The 13,963-nt window shown below is 47.7% G+C and overlaps 1 protein-coding gene across 2 annotated transcripts in view; it reads left to right on the top strand.

Moving 5' to 3' along the window:
* SCAF11 (SR-related CTD associated factor 11) overlaps positions 1-13,963 on the top strand; it is a 968,921-nt gene that overhangs the window by 507,680 nt on the left and 447,278 nt on the right. The gene's annotated exons all lie outside the window — the stretch shown is intronic.

Below are 13,963 nucleotides of genomic sequence, written 5' to 3'. Positions count from 1 at the left end.
TGGTAAGTAGCATATTCCTTATACCCCTAGAGCGCATTCCACTCGCAAATAGGGGCATATATGGCCTTTTAGGTAAAATCCCTATAGCTGACATCTGTAAGCAGCAACATGGTCTACACCACACATATTTACCAAACACTATTGTTTGAATGTAGTAGCATGCCAACAGGCAAATGTAGGCCAAGCAGTGCTAAAGACACTTTTTCAGACAACTGCAACATCTATTGGTTAGCCACCGCGATGGGAAAATACTGCTCTTTAGTCTATGCAAAGCATTTGTGTTCGAGGCATGTGGGCTGCTGAATTCATATCTGTGCATAGATCGCCGCCTAGTGTTGGGTCCGGATGTTTGCACGTTGTTGTCCTGGAAGAGTCTTCGAAGTATCCTGGGATAGGTGACTCCTCCCCTGGACTACAGTGCGCATGGGCATCCTCCATCCTCAGATTGTTTTTTTCCACCATTGGGTTCGGATGTGCTTATCTTGACTCAAGTTAGGAAAAACTTTTTCCAGGCCAAAAGGCCTTTAGTTCGCGTCGGTACTGTTCCCGATCGGTATCGATAGTATCTTTGTTAGTTTACTAACTTCAAGACCAACTTTTTCGCATCTTACCCAACTATCGACCCGACATCGATGATGGAATCGAGGACACCATTCAAGCGGTGTCCTGTATGCAATGCGAAATATCCCCATGTCGACGTCCACCCGGTGTGCAACAAATGCCTTTCACCGGATCACGACGAGTCTACATGTATGGCCTGTGCCCGATTCCGATCCAAGAAAACTCTCCGTAATCGACGAGCAGCGAGACTCGAAGCGCAGCAAGCAGCACCGGCCCCGACCAACATCTTCAGCGCCGAGGACGAAGATGTCGAAGACGTGGATAACCTACCCTCCAGCCCCGCTTCCGAACACGACTCCGGATCGGAAGACGTCGAAGAACGACTCTTTCACAGAGATGAAGCCGACACCGAGGTAGGAGACTACGATGAGGCCTTAGGGGCCGAAGAGAGTAGCTCCGGTGACGAGCAAGGCCTACCCGTACAGACTGAGGATATCCCAGTGCGCCAGTCTATGGCTCCGGTCGAGGGATCGCCTTCGGGCCTTACCCAAGACCTATCCCGCAGTTCTTCGGCCCCGCCCTCTGGCCCGGCCTCGGACATTCAGCGGCAGCCATTACTACCCAAAACGGCTGGTTTCCCTTCTTCGAAACCGAAAGCTGTATTGGTTCATCAGAAACCGAAACCAAAAGTGACGCTGGTCGGATCGAAGCCCACCACACCTTCGACGCCAGCAAAACCCGTCTGCACCGACCGCACCAAACGAGACTTCGGTGCCGAGCTTGCAGCAGCCGACGTCTGCGCCGACACACGGAAAAAGACCTTCGGTGCCGCCAAACCTACTCGGCTCCCGGGACCGAAACAATCGGCTCCGACCACAAAGGTCAAACTGGCTGCTGCGTCTCACACCGCTTCGACAGCACCCCCAAAGGCACAATCATCGACGTCGACGGCTACTACCGCTCCTCGACTTGATGACCCAGTGGCGCCGAAGAAGTCCACGCCCGCCTCTACAGAACCGGTCGGCGCCAAGGAATCGATGGCGCTCCAGGTGAGGCCAGTTGCTGCGTCCTTGCAACGCATCAAACACAAGGCAGTCCTCCAGGACACGTCAGGCTCCGAGCCGATAAAAGCTCCAACAGCCTCTCCGGCACCAGCCAACATCACTTTTGGCCTGCCGCCATCCACGGCCCCAAAACTGTTCCAAATCAGAACACGTGTCACCCACACCACAATCACGCCTGCCGAACGCTCTCCTGCAGAGACGTCACCATCACACATCGACGCCGACACCGGCAGAATGATGCTCCACAAGAGGAGAATAACTTCCGAGCCAGCTTTGGACTCCTACCGGATCCCGCTTAAGAAAAAGCTGCCAGTGGCTTCGGAACCAGTTCTTTACGAACCTTTCCATTCCTCTTACCAAGATCCACAGTCCTCCTCTCCCACACACTCCGAAACAGACGTTTTGGAGGACTACATAGGTGACCACGTCCCCTACCCCGGAGAGATGGACCCTGAAGGCCAACAGGACCCTGACCAAGCTTGGGATGACCCTGTAGACTCGGGTGCACCTATGGATACACAGGACCCGCAACTCTATGGAGCAAAAACGTCTCCCACAGAGGACACTGCCGCATTCAACGCCCTCATTGAACGTGCTGCGGCCAATCATGGTGTGCAACTCCACTCTGACACCGTCGAGGACGACTTTCTCATGGATACTTTCGCATCCTCAAAGGAATATAAAAACTCTACCCATGTTGAAAGGTGTCCTCAAACCAGCAAAGGACATCTTCAAAGAACCCACCAGGGCAAGAGTAATAAACCCCAGGATCGACAAGAAATACAGGTCGGCGCCTGGGGACCCTACCTACATTAGAGGCCAGTTACCTCTGGATTCCATAGTAGTTGCGAATGCTCGCAAACGGGCCCACTCGCAAATGACAGGGGATGCTCCTCCCCCGGACAAAGAGTCCAAGGTGCTAGAGACCTCCGGCAAACGGGTTGCGGCCCAAGCAGCTAACATATGGCGCATTATAAACAAAAGGAACGTACGGCTGACCACTGTTAAGCACACCAGATCCAAAATCAAAACACAATTTCTTAATAGGTGCAAAAACACGTCCAGAGCATGCCGTACTTGTGCTCTACTGGAAAACCAGATATACAAACTCTTTTACAAAAGGACGGTGCACCAAGGGAAAAGTCTTTTCAATAGTTCCAATTGTTGTTCTTTTATTTTCATTCAATTTTCAGAAAAATCAGACTCAGCCAACGCGTTTCGTTCTCTACGAACTTCGTCAGGGCATAGATTGTTTCTAAGGAACGGCCACCATAATTTCAAAAATAGCCGTCTTCCAAGTGGTATATAGAATTGTATGTGACCTCTCCAAATATAGAAACTCTCGTAAATGTATCACCGGCTAGTCCAAATATTATTCGAACCCTTAGTTAAATTTCTATGTATCGCAAGTAGGAGTAAAACAACCTTGTTGTTGTGTATTTAGGCCCAATGTGTAGGCTCCATCATTCTTTCAAAAACGGGCGCTATCTCGAGTCACGAGATAGCGCCCGTTTTTGAAAGAATGATGGAGCCTACACATTGGGCCTAAATACACAACAACAAGGTTGTTTTACTCCTACTTGCGATACATAGAAATTTAACTAAGGGTTCGAATAATATTTGGACTAGCCGGTGATACATTTACGAGAGTTTCTATATTTGGAGAGGTCACATACAATTCTATATACCACTTGGAAGACGGCTATTTTTGAAATTATGGTGGCCGTTCCTTAGAAACAATCTATGCCCTGACGAAGTTCGTAGAGAACGAAACGCGTTGGCTGAGTCTGATTTTTCTGAAAATTGAATGAAAATAAAAGAACAACAATTGGAACTATTGAAAAGACTTTTCCCTTGGTGCACCGTCCTTTTGTAAAAAAACATATGGCGCATTGCCAATACTCAGGCGCTCCTCGCTCGCTACGATCGAGCACACTACGACACATTAGAAACATTACTCCAACATCTCCGACCAATTCAAAGAGGGTGCAGAGATCCTCATCAGGGAGGGACAACTCCTCACAAACGCATCCATCAAGTGTGCACTGGATGCCGCGGATACAGCTGCCAGAGCCATAAACACACGCCTGGTTGCGACGACACGCCTGGTTACGAATCTCCGGATTCAAACCTGAGGTACAAAATAACATCCTCAACCAGCCTGTCAACCCCGACTACTTATTCGGGCCAGAGGTTGACACCACCCTAGAGAAAATAAAAAAGGACACAGACACTGCAAAGTCCATGGGGGCTCTCCAAACGCAGTCCTTTCGGAGCGGCTCCTTTCGTCGCCCCGGAAATAGAGGAGCAGGTAGAGGACAGGGGTCACAACAAACCTACAACAAGGGAAACACACAAAGTTCCTACGATAAAAACACCCGGGGTGGTTATCGTGGCTCCAGCTCAAAGGGCAGAGGACGCGGCTACGGCAACACCAGGTCCTCCCCCAAGAACAAGCAGTGACGCCCTCTCCCTTCCTCCCGACCACATAACACCTGTCGGGGGAAGGCTACAAAGGTTCCTGTCCACGTGGAACTCCATCACCACGGACAGGTGGGTCAAAGATATTGTCAAACACGGTTACTGCCTAGAGTTAACCTCAACTCCACCCACAATACCTCCAAAACACCGTCCTATGTCCTCAGAGCACTTAACGCTCTTACAGCAGGAAGTGCTAAGTATGCTACTAAAAGGCGCAATAGAGGTCGTACCCGTCCACGAGCAAGGTACGGGGGTGTACTCCCTGTACTTTTTAATACCGAAAAAGGACGGGTCACTCAGACCTATACTAGACCTGAGACCCCTCAACCGCTACATTCTCTCCGAGCATTTTCACATGCTCACTTTACAGCAAGTCCTCCCGCTGCTCAAGCAGGGAGACTTCCTGGCCACACTGGACCTCAAAGATGCGTATTTCCACATACCCATTCACCCCTCACACAAAAAATACCTCAGGTTCACTGTTCAGGGGCAGCACTACCAATTCAAAGTCCTTCCCTTCGGCGTGACAACAGCACCCAGAGTTTTCACAAAGTGCCTAGCTACTGTGGCTGCACATCTACGGAGGCAGCACATACACGTCTACCCTTACCTGGACGACTGGCTTGTTCAAGCAAAGTCAGCCCAGCAATGTGCCAGCCACATGTCCCGCACCATTCACCTCCTTCACAGTCTGGGGTTCTCACTAAATTGCCCAAAATCCCATCTCCAACCCGCACACGTACAACAGTACCTAGGTGCGACTATAGACACTCTGGCGGCCACAGCTCAGCCAAATTTAGTGAGAATCAACAGCATGCAAATGCTGATTTCCAAGTTCAAACCACAACACTCCCTTCCCGCGCGAGTGTTCATGCAGTTGATAGGCATGATGGCCTCCTGCATTTTCATAGTCCCACACGCGAGACTACATATGCGCCCGCTTCAGGAGTGCTTAGCACGTCAGTGGAATCAGGCTCAAGGACAGTTGAAAGACCTAGTGTTGGTGAGCGGTCGGGCATACAAGTCTCTGCATTGGTGGAATCCACAAAACCTTTGCAAGGGCCGACCGTTCCAAGAGCCTGTTCCACAAATAATACTGACAGCGGACGCGTCTCTCCAGGGATGGGGAGCTCATGTACTCAACTACACAGTGCAGGGACTATGGACAACACAACAAAAGAAGATGCACATCAACCTTCTAGAACTGATGGCAATCTTCCTGGCTATGAAAGCATTCAAAGTACACTTGTGCAACAAAGTCGTGTTGATCTGGACGGACAACATGACCGCCATGTACTACATACAGAAGCAGGGAGGAACACACTCTCCACAGTTGTCTCATCTGGCTCAGAGCATGTGGAAGTGGGCCATTCAGAGGAACATGTTCCTCATGGCGGAACACCTCCCCGGCAAGGACAACCAGACGGCGGATCTGCTCAGCAGACACAGCCACCAGATGCACGAGTGGGAGTTGCACCCATCAGTACTCCAACCGTACTTCCAGCAATGGGGTCATCCAGAGATAGACCTCTTCGCCACAAGCGAAAACGCAAAATGCCAAAGCTTTGCCGCCAGGTTCCCACATCCACAGTCGCAGGGCAATGCGATATGGATGAACTGGTCCGGCAGATTTGCGTACGCTTTTCCCCCAGCGCCGTTGATACCGCTGGTGGCTCGCAAACTCAGACAACACTCCCTGACACTCGTCCTGGTTGCTCCAACGTGGGCACGCCAGCCATGGTACACCACTTTTCTCGAACTTTCCGTGGTGCCGCATCAACGGCTGCGGATCAAACCCGCGCATTTGACGCAGAACCATGGAGAGATTCAGCACCCAGATCCGCAACAGCTGAACCTGGCAATCTGGCTCCTGAAGTCCTAGAGTTTGGCTACCTAAACCTGCCACCTGACTGTATGGACATCATTAAGGAAGCTAGAAGACCCACTACCAGAGCTTGCTATGCAGCCAAATGGAAAAGGTTCGTCATTTATTGCAATAATAATGACATTAACCCGCTAGACGCATCCATCCAAAACATAATTTGTTACCTCTTACACCTATACCGATGCAATCTGGCGTACACCTCTATACGTGTCCATTTGACCGCAATATCAGCCTATCTCCAGAACAGGCAGCACCTCTCTTTATTCAGAGTGCCTGCCATCAAAGCATTCTTGGAAGGACTCAAACGAGTAATCCCTCCAAGCCACCCTCCGGCTCCAATGTGGAACCTCAACTTGGTCCTCACACGCCTGATGGGTCCACCCTTTGAACCTCTACACTCATGCGAGATTCAATTCCTTACCTGGAAAGTAGCTTTCCTAGTAGCGATCACTTCTTTAAGAAGAGTTAGTGAACTCCAGGCACTAACCGTTCAAGAGCCATTTATACAGGTTCACGCCAACAGGGTCGTACTACATACCAACCCCAAATTCATGCCCAAAGTGATATCGCAGTTCCACATGAATCAAACTATCGAACTGCCTGTTTTCTTTCAAAACCCACAAACTGTCGCAGAAAGAGCACTCCATACACTAGATGTGAAGAGAGCCCTCATGTACTATATCGACAGGACTAAGATCTTTAGGAAAACTAAACAACTTTTCGTTGCCTTTGCCCCACACCACAAAGGTAACGCTATCTCCAAAGCAGGTATAGCCAGATGGATCGTTAAATGTATTCAAATTTGCTATCAAAAGGCTAAACGCACATTAACGATTCCCCCACGAGCCCACTCAACACGTAAGTTAGGGGCCTCCATGGCTTTCCTGGGAAACATCCCTTTGCATGATATATGTAGAGCAGCCACCTGGTCCACTACACACACATTTACCAAACACTATTGTGTAGATGTGCAATCAAAACAGCAGGCAGCTGTAGGACAGGCTGTTCTCAAAACTCTTTTTCAGACCGCTGCAGCTGGCACTGGTAGCCGCCGCTAATAGGAGGTACTGCTATGTATTCTATGCACAGATATGAATTCAGCAGCCCACATGCCTCGAACTGAATATGCTACTTACCAGTATGCATCTGTTCTTGGCATGTAGGGCTGCTGACATTCATATCGCCCTCCCTCCTCCCCGGCGCCTGTAGCAGCTGCAGCTCTCAGAATTACTGTAAGCATGGTCATCACTTTCTGTATCTACTCCATCACTGCCACAATGGCGAAAAACAATCTGAGGATGGAGAGGATGCCCATGCGCACTGTAGTCCAGGGGAGGAGTCACCTATCCCAGGATACTTCGAAGACTCTTCCAGGACAACAACGTGCAAACATCTGGACCCAACACTAGACGGCGATCTATGCACAGATATGAATGTCAGCAGCCCTACATGCCAAGAACAGATGCATACTGGTAAGTAGCATATTCAATCTACAGCACACATGCCTCGAACGGATTATGCTACTTACCCAGTAAACATCTGTTCTTGGCATGTAGAGCTGTAGATTCACATGTGCCCTTCCACCTCCCCGGACACCTGTAGTTGTTGCAGTTCTCATTATTTATGCATGGACATCTCTTTACTACACACACTTACTCAATTCTCACCCTCTTGCGGGAAAACAATCTAACAATGGAGTTGATGCCCATGCACACTATCACCGAAATGAGTAGTCCCCTTACCTTGTGACTGGAAAGACTTCTTTGAAGAAAAACAACTTGCAAATATCCGGACCCAACACTAGATGGCAGGAGTATGCAAAGCATGTGAATTGACAGCTCTACATGCCAAGAACAGATGCTTACTGGGTAAGTAACATAATCCTTTTACACGTTTATACAAAGCAATAAACATATATAGGTACAGATCTATAGTACAAACAAATGCTTATATACAGAGGGATATGCTGTATGTTTCTGTTTGTGTATGTTGGTTATGTGGGGAAGAGACAATTTTTCAGTAGTTTTCTGAACATAAGGTGGTTACTCGTGGATCTTATGTCAGGGGGTGGGGTGTTAAGAGTTCCGTAGTTTGGCTGCTTGAACTGCGAAGGATGTTCCACCCATGGTTTTTTTCTTGTATGTTGGGATTTTGAGGCGAGGTGCCACTCTAGAGCGGAGGTTCCTTTGTTGAATGTGCTCGGTGATTATATTCCTGATGAAGAGTGGTCCGGTTCCATTTATCGCTTTGTGGGTGATAGACAGCAGCTTGAACGTGGATCTTCTGGCAACCGGTAACCAATGCAGGGACTTCAAGGCAGAGAAGATGTGGTATTACGGTTTTAAATGAAAGAGTAGTCCGGCAGCAGAGATCTGAATCCGTTGTAGTCTTTTCATGGTCATTTAAGGTGATCCGTGGTAGAGGCTATTGGCGTAATAGTTTGGACAGAACAAGGGAGATGGTAGCCTGGACCTTGTGTGGAAATCTCAAACGAGGTAAGATTTGTCGCAGAGTTTTTATAGTAACAAAGCTTGATCTCGTTAGTTTGTTTGCATGGTCATTCCGAGGTTTTTTTTTTTTTTTTACTTCCTTCGATACTTTAGGCGGTGTTCACAGATCATCAGGCCACGCATTGAGTGGGTCATAATGTTTCCAATCACCACATGTGAGTATTTCCGGTTTGAAAGGCTTCAATTTGAGATGGTTCCATGTCATCCATTGATCCACAGCTCTGAGACAACTGAAAATTGGTGAGTTTCCAATGTCATTGGAGCATTCCAGTTGAAGGAGTATTTACGTGTCATCTGCATGGTTATATCACATGAGGTTAAATTTATCAGTGCCGGTAATGACTTGATGTAGATGTTGAAAAGCATGGGCGAGATAATAGAGCCTTGAGGGACCCCTGCTTTTGTGAAGTACGGTATGGACGAGAAAGGGGGGGTTTGGTTGACATTAGCTCTGTTGCGAAGGTATGATGTGATCCAGTCTGGCAGTCCCCTCTATGCCTGCTTTGTAGAGTCTTTTTATCAGAATGTCATGGTCAACCGTGTCAAAGACAACCGAGAGGTCCAAGAAGAGTAGCGAAGCAACCTCGTTGTGGTCAACTGTATTCTTCAGGTCATCCCTGATGGCAAAGAAGGCAGTTTGCCTCTTCCTGGACGGAATCCTGGTTGGAAGTCTGAAACTGTGGCATTATCTTCATTGAATTGTGACATCTGGGCAAACGCTGCTCTTTCTATCAGTTTGCCTTTGAAAGGTCCATTTGTAATTGATCTGTAGTTGTCAGGGTTCAGCTTGTCCAAGTTTGTTTTCTTCAGTAATGGGCGTATGTATGACGTTTTAGTTCTTATGGAAATATTCTTGTAGTTAAGGAATTTTTCATGATTCTTCTTACTGGAGTGGCAGCAGATGTTAGGAGAATAGTCTTGAAGATTTGCGGTGGACACTGGCCAGAAGGTCTGCCGGCAGGCCTGCTTGCTTTGACGAGGTTCATAAATTGATACTGTATAATGTGTTGGAAGGAACAGAGAGACTGCCCCATTGCCATATGTGCAGTCTGCCCTCAGAATCTGACATCTGTTGATTCTCCCCCAGTGTCCGTCTGCTGCTCGTGTAGTAATTAGAGTACTATTTCCTAACCTCCACCCTCCCGTTGTTTCTCGCCCACCTCCCCACACCACCAATAAAATTCACAAAACCTTTAACAAACCAACAGGAAGAAGTTGCCAGCATTGCAAGGACAAAAACTAGAAGGCATTTTTTATGTTCAGTTTTTTTTAATAGGGCCGTTCAGTTGTACATAATGGCTTCTTGGATATATATATATATATATATATATATATATGTATAATATAAAGTGTTAAATGCATTTGTTACTATATATATATATATATATATATATATATATATATAGTTATATATATATATATATATAGTTTTATATATATATAGTTATATATATAGTTATATAGTAACAAATGCTTATAACACTTTATATTATACATTTTCAGCATGCTACTGTAGGAAACTGTTTTTCTGTTGGTTACCCCCCCCCCCCCCCCCCCCCCCCCACACACACACTTTTTGCCAATTTTCTTATGCACTTTGACATGATGTGCCCTGAGTCCCTGCCAATCAGGTTCCCAGTGCCTGTGTTCTTTCCAAAAACTGTACATTTGTACACCCAATTTGCACTACTCTGGGCACGTGTAAGTCCCTTGTAAAAGCTACCATGGGTACCAAGGGCACTGTGACCAGGGAAGGCCTCTAAGGACTGCAGCACATATTGTGCCACCATTGGAGGTCCTGTACCTTAACAATCACACACTGCCATTGCAGGCTGCTGGTTAAGTGCAGAAAAAAGTGAAGTCGAGATGGCACACATACCTGTGTGCCATGCCATTAACCCACTGTCTATGGGATAGGTAAGACCCCCCTCTAGCTGGGTGCAGTAAACCACTGGTGAGGGTGCAGTTGCATGAGCACTGTACCCCTACAGTTTCTAAGTCAATTCTTAGACATTGTAAGTGCAGTAAAGCCATCAAGAGTCTATGATCTGGGAGTTTGTTATTACGAACTCCACAGCACCATAATGGCTTTACTGAATTTTGGGAAGTTTGGTAGCAACCTTCTCAGCATAATAAACACACACTAATGCCAGTGTGGGATTTATTATAGAGTGCACTCAGAGGGCATCTTAGAGATGCCCCCTGAAAAATGACTAGCCTCTGGTGGGTTTCTTGACTGGTAAATACCAGCCTGCCACCACTAGACATGTTTCTGGACCCCTAAGGTGGGTGTCTTTGCTCCCTGAGCCCAGAACCAAAGCCTTTCCTAGGCAGAGGTGTTCACACCTCCCCCACGTCAGGAAGAGCCATCCGTGGCAGGGGAGCTTCAAAGGTCTTGCCGCCTTTGTAACAAGCCCCTCAGCCTCTCCTGATATCAGGAGCAAGCCCCTTTCCTGTCTCCCCTCCTTTTCGACAGGAAGACAGGCAGGAAAAATTAGCACAGCCCAGGTGTGCCCACCTCTGCCAACCACACCCCTCAGGTTGGGGAGGCGAGGTGAAGCACACTCTTCAGTGCCCGCCATCTTGCAGATGGCAGGCACTCTCCAATCAGGATTAGGAATTGTGCCCACTCCCCCACATGGGTCATCATACAAAGGGTGTAGTTCCCCAAAGGTCAGTAGTCCATTGGCTACTGATCTTGAGACCAATAAAACGCCCCCTCAATACAGTATTTAGGTTGCATCCCTGAGCCAAGAAGAGAGATTCCCGCAAACTACGAAGAAGGACGACAAAAGAAGACGCCCAGCAGACCAGACTACAGAGAAGAACTGACATGGTCCCAGCCCTACCGACCCGTCTGCCGTTTCCAGAGATCCTGTGCCAAGTCGCCTTGTCCTGCAGCCAGCAACCCCCAGATCCCTGAGAGGACTGACTGCCTTCAACAAAGACCGGATCTCCTGTGAACAGCAGGTCTGTTTAAAAGAAACTCCCAAGATAGACTCTGAGCCTGCTGAGGACAAAGAAAACCGACACCTGGCACCACCACTGTACCTGATGCCTACGGCCCAAATCTTGAGTGGCCCACCGGTCCCAGCGAGGTCCCCCCGCGCTCCAGAGTCAGAGTCAACTGTGGGTTGACCCCTCCAGAACTCCGTCGCCTGCAGCCTCTGCAGGGAGAGACCCCCCAACGAGTGGCCTGTTAGGGTGAAATCTGACCTCAAAAGACACCCCTGCATACAGCCCTGGAGAAGGTCTGAGGTGCACCTACATCCCCGAGCCCTCCAACTTACCTGCCCAGCTGTTGCTTCCTCACAGAAGACTTCCTGGACCGATCCTGCAGCCAAAATCCAAAACCGGCAACTCCCATTGAAAACAGGGTACCCGATGCCAAAACAGCACCCTGCACCCGGCTGCCCCAGCGCCACTGTGGGTGCACCTTGTGTGCTAAATCTGATCCCCCTTTGCTCTGAGTTTAAGTCCAGGAGCTTTGCTCCCACAACCTTGTGGCCTGCTTGTGAGCAACCACCAACCGGAGGTCCCTCTCCCCCATTGGATAGCATTGGGCCTCAGCACTCTGCACCCGGCCACCCTAGTGCCGCTGAGGGTGCTTTGAGAGTGCATCCTCGACCCTGGGGAACCCTGGTTCTAACCCCGGAACCCAACTCCCACAATCAATTACTTATCTATAAACCAATAACTTCATTTCCTCTCATAGGATTGAATTGACTGCTTTTCTTTGAAAATTGTGTGGAGTTGGTTGTCTGAAACCTTGAAAAACTGCAAATGTACAAAAACGGAATTACTTACCTTTACTAGGGAAATGTACCATTGTGATTTCTAGGCATATGACACCGAGTAGAGAAAGTATCTGAAAAGTAATGTAGAAAGTAATCTCAAAAGTAACTGTAAAGTAATTTTAACTGTTGACTCTGTAAACAAACCAATTGCATCCAACTGCATTTCAATTGTATTTCAAGTGCAATATTACTGCAAATTATTATTTCACTTGCCTGCACCATGCCTGGCTTGGTTCTAGAAATAAAATGGCTAATATTTGTATACAAACAAATTGGTCTGAGTTCAGTCTGTGTGTGACATCATTTCTTGCCTGTGTGTGTACAATAAATGCTTAACACTACCCTCTGTTAAAGCCTTACTGCTCACCCACACTACCACAAATTGGGAGTATGGTATTATCCACTTTTACCTCTGGGGTTCCACTGGACTTTGTGCATGCTATACCTTACTTTTTTATAGTATATACAAAGCCAGCTTCCTACAGCTACCACGCTGCTCTACAACGTAGCTTAAAGCAATTTCCAAAGCCACTAGCTCTTATAAGGTCCCAAAGGCGAGACCCATTGGCTATGCTAATGCCTGTTTCTGTAACGAACTTTCCTCCAGCCCGCTGCTTTCTTTCTACAGTCCTGGTGAATCTGCTTTAAATGTGCCTGGCAGCTCCAATCCTTCTTCCAGGATGTTGCTCAGACAGTGGGCGCGTCCTGTCACCCGATTCTGCTCAGACCTTTAGCGCTTCCATTGGCTCTTGTGTCATCCTTCATCACACAATTATTTTCCTTCAGTAAAGTTCAGTTACTCATCTCCCATTCTATACTTAAACTCTCATCTCTGCTGCCGCCATTCTGCTGCTTTCTTTCTAGACAGCCCTCAGCTCTGCTTTAACCCTCAAGTGGCATCTGCCCAGGACATTGCTCACACCGTGAACATGCGCAGTAGCCCTTCTCTCCCGGCCGCAGGGCTGCTGCTTCTGGCCACAGACCCCTCTTGGCTTTGCCAGTGACTGTTCTTTTTCCTGAGATACCAGAGCAGTTGTATGAAAATAAACCAAACCAACAAAAGGAACTAAATAGAGCCAAGCACTGTGTACATTTGACATTTTCTCTATGGTTTTTATGGGATCTCACAAGTGCAAAGAGATGATCTGATAATGTGGATTTTAATGAAGCTGCCTTTAAAGAATGTTTCAAGCCATTTGCAGCTCAAGCTCTACCTTAAAGTCTAACCTAACTCCGGTTTATAAATATACCTTAACATGCCTGCCACATAAATGAACACTTGATTGTGTATTTATATGTTGAATAAAAAAAAAAAAACCTACAACTATATCCTCTCCAGACAAATTCTAAGCCTCTAAACTCCTGTCTTCTACATATCTCTATGCAGTTCTCTCATAAAAACCACTCCAGGTAGCTGTGAAGATTCAACTCTCATCCAATAAATAGGATTGTAGTGTCTGAAACGTTTATTATGCAACTTCTACAGGTATTGCATTACCACATCTTTTGTAGGTGGGGAAATCTGGAATGCACCTATTGCAAGTTCAGCAGTGGTAGCCGGCATAGATCGGGGGTGGCAGAGCAGGGTGGTGTTGAGGGAGTAAGGGGGGGGGACATACCTCCTTACCGCGTCTCTCCCACGTCATGTCTCCTCCGTGTTGGGAT

The sequence above is a fragment of the Triturus cristatus genome, chromosome 4_1 (genome assembly GCF_964204655.1).
Source record: "Triturus cristatus chromosome 4_1, aTriCri1.1, whole genome shotgun sequence".
Taxonomy (NCBI): Eukaryota; Metazoa; Chordata; class Amphibia; order Caudata; family Salamandridae; genus Triturus; species Triturus cristatus.
This window is presented reverse-complemented; position numbering and strand designations above follow the sequence as displayed.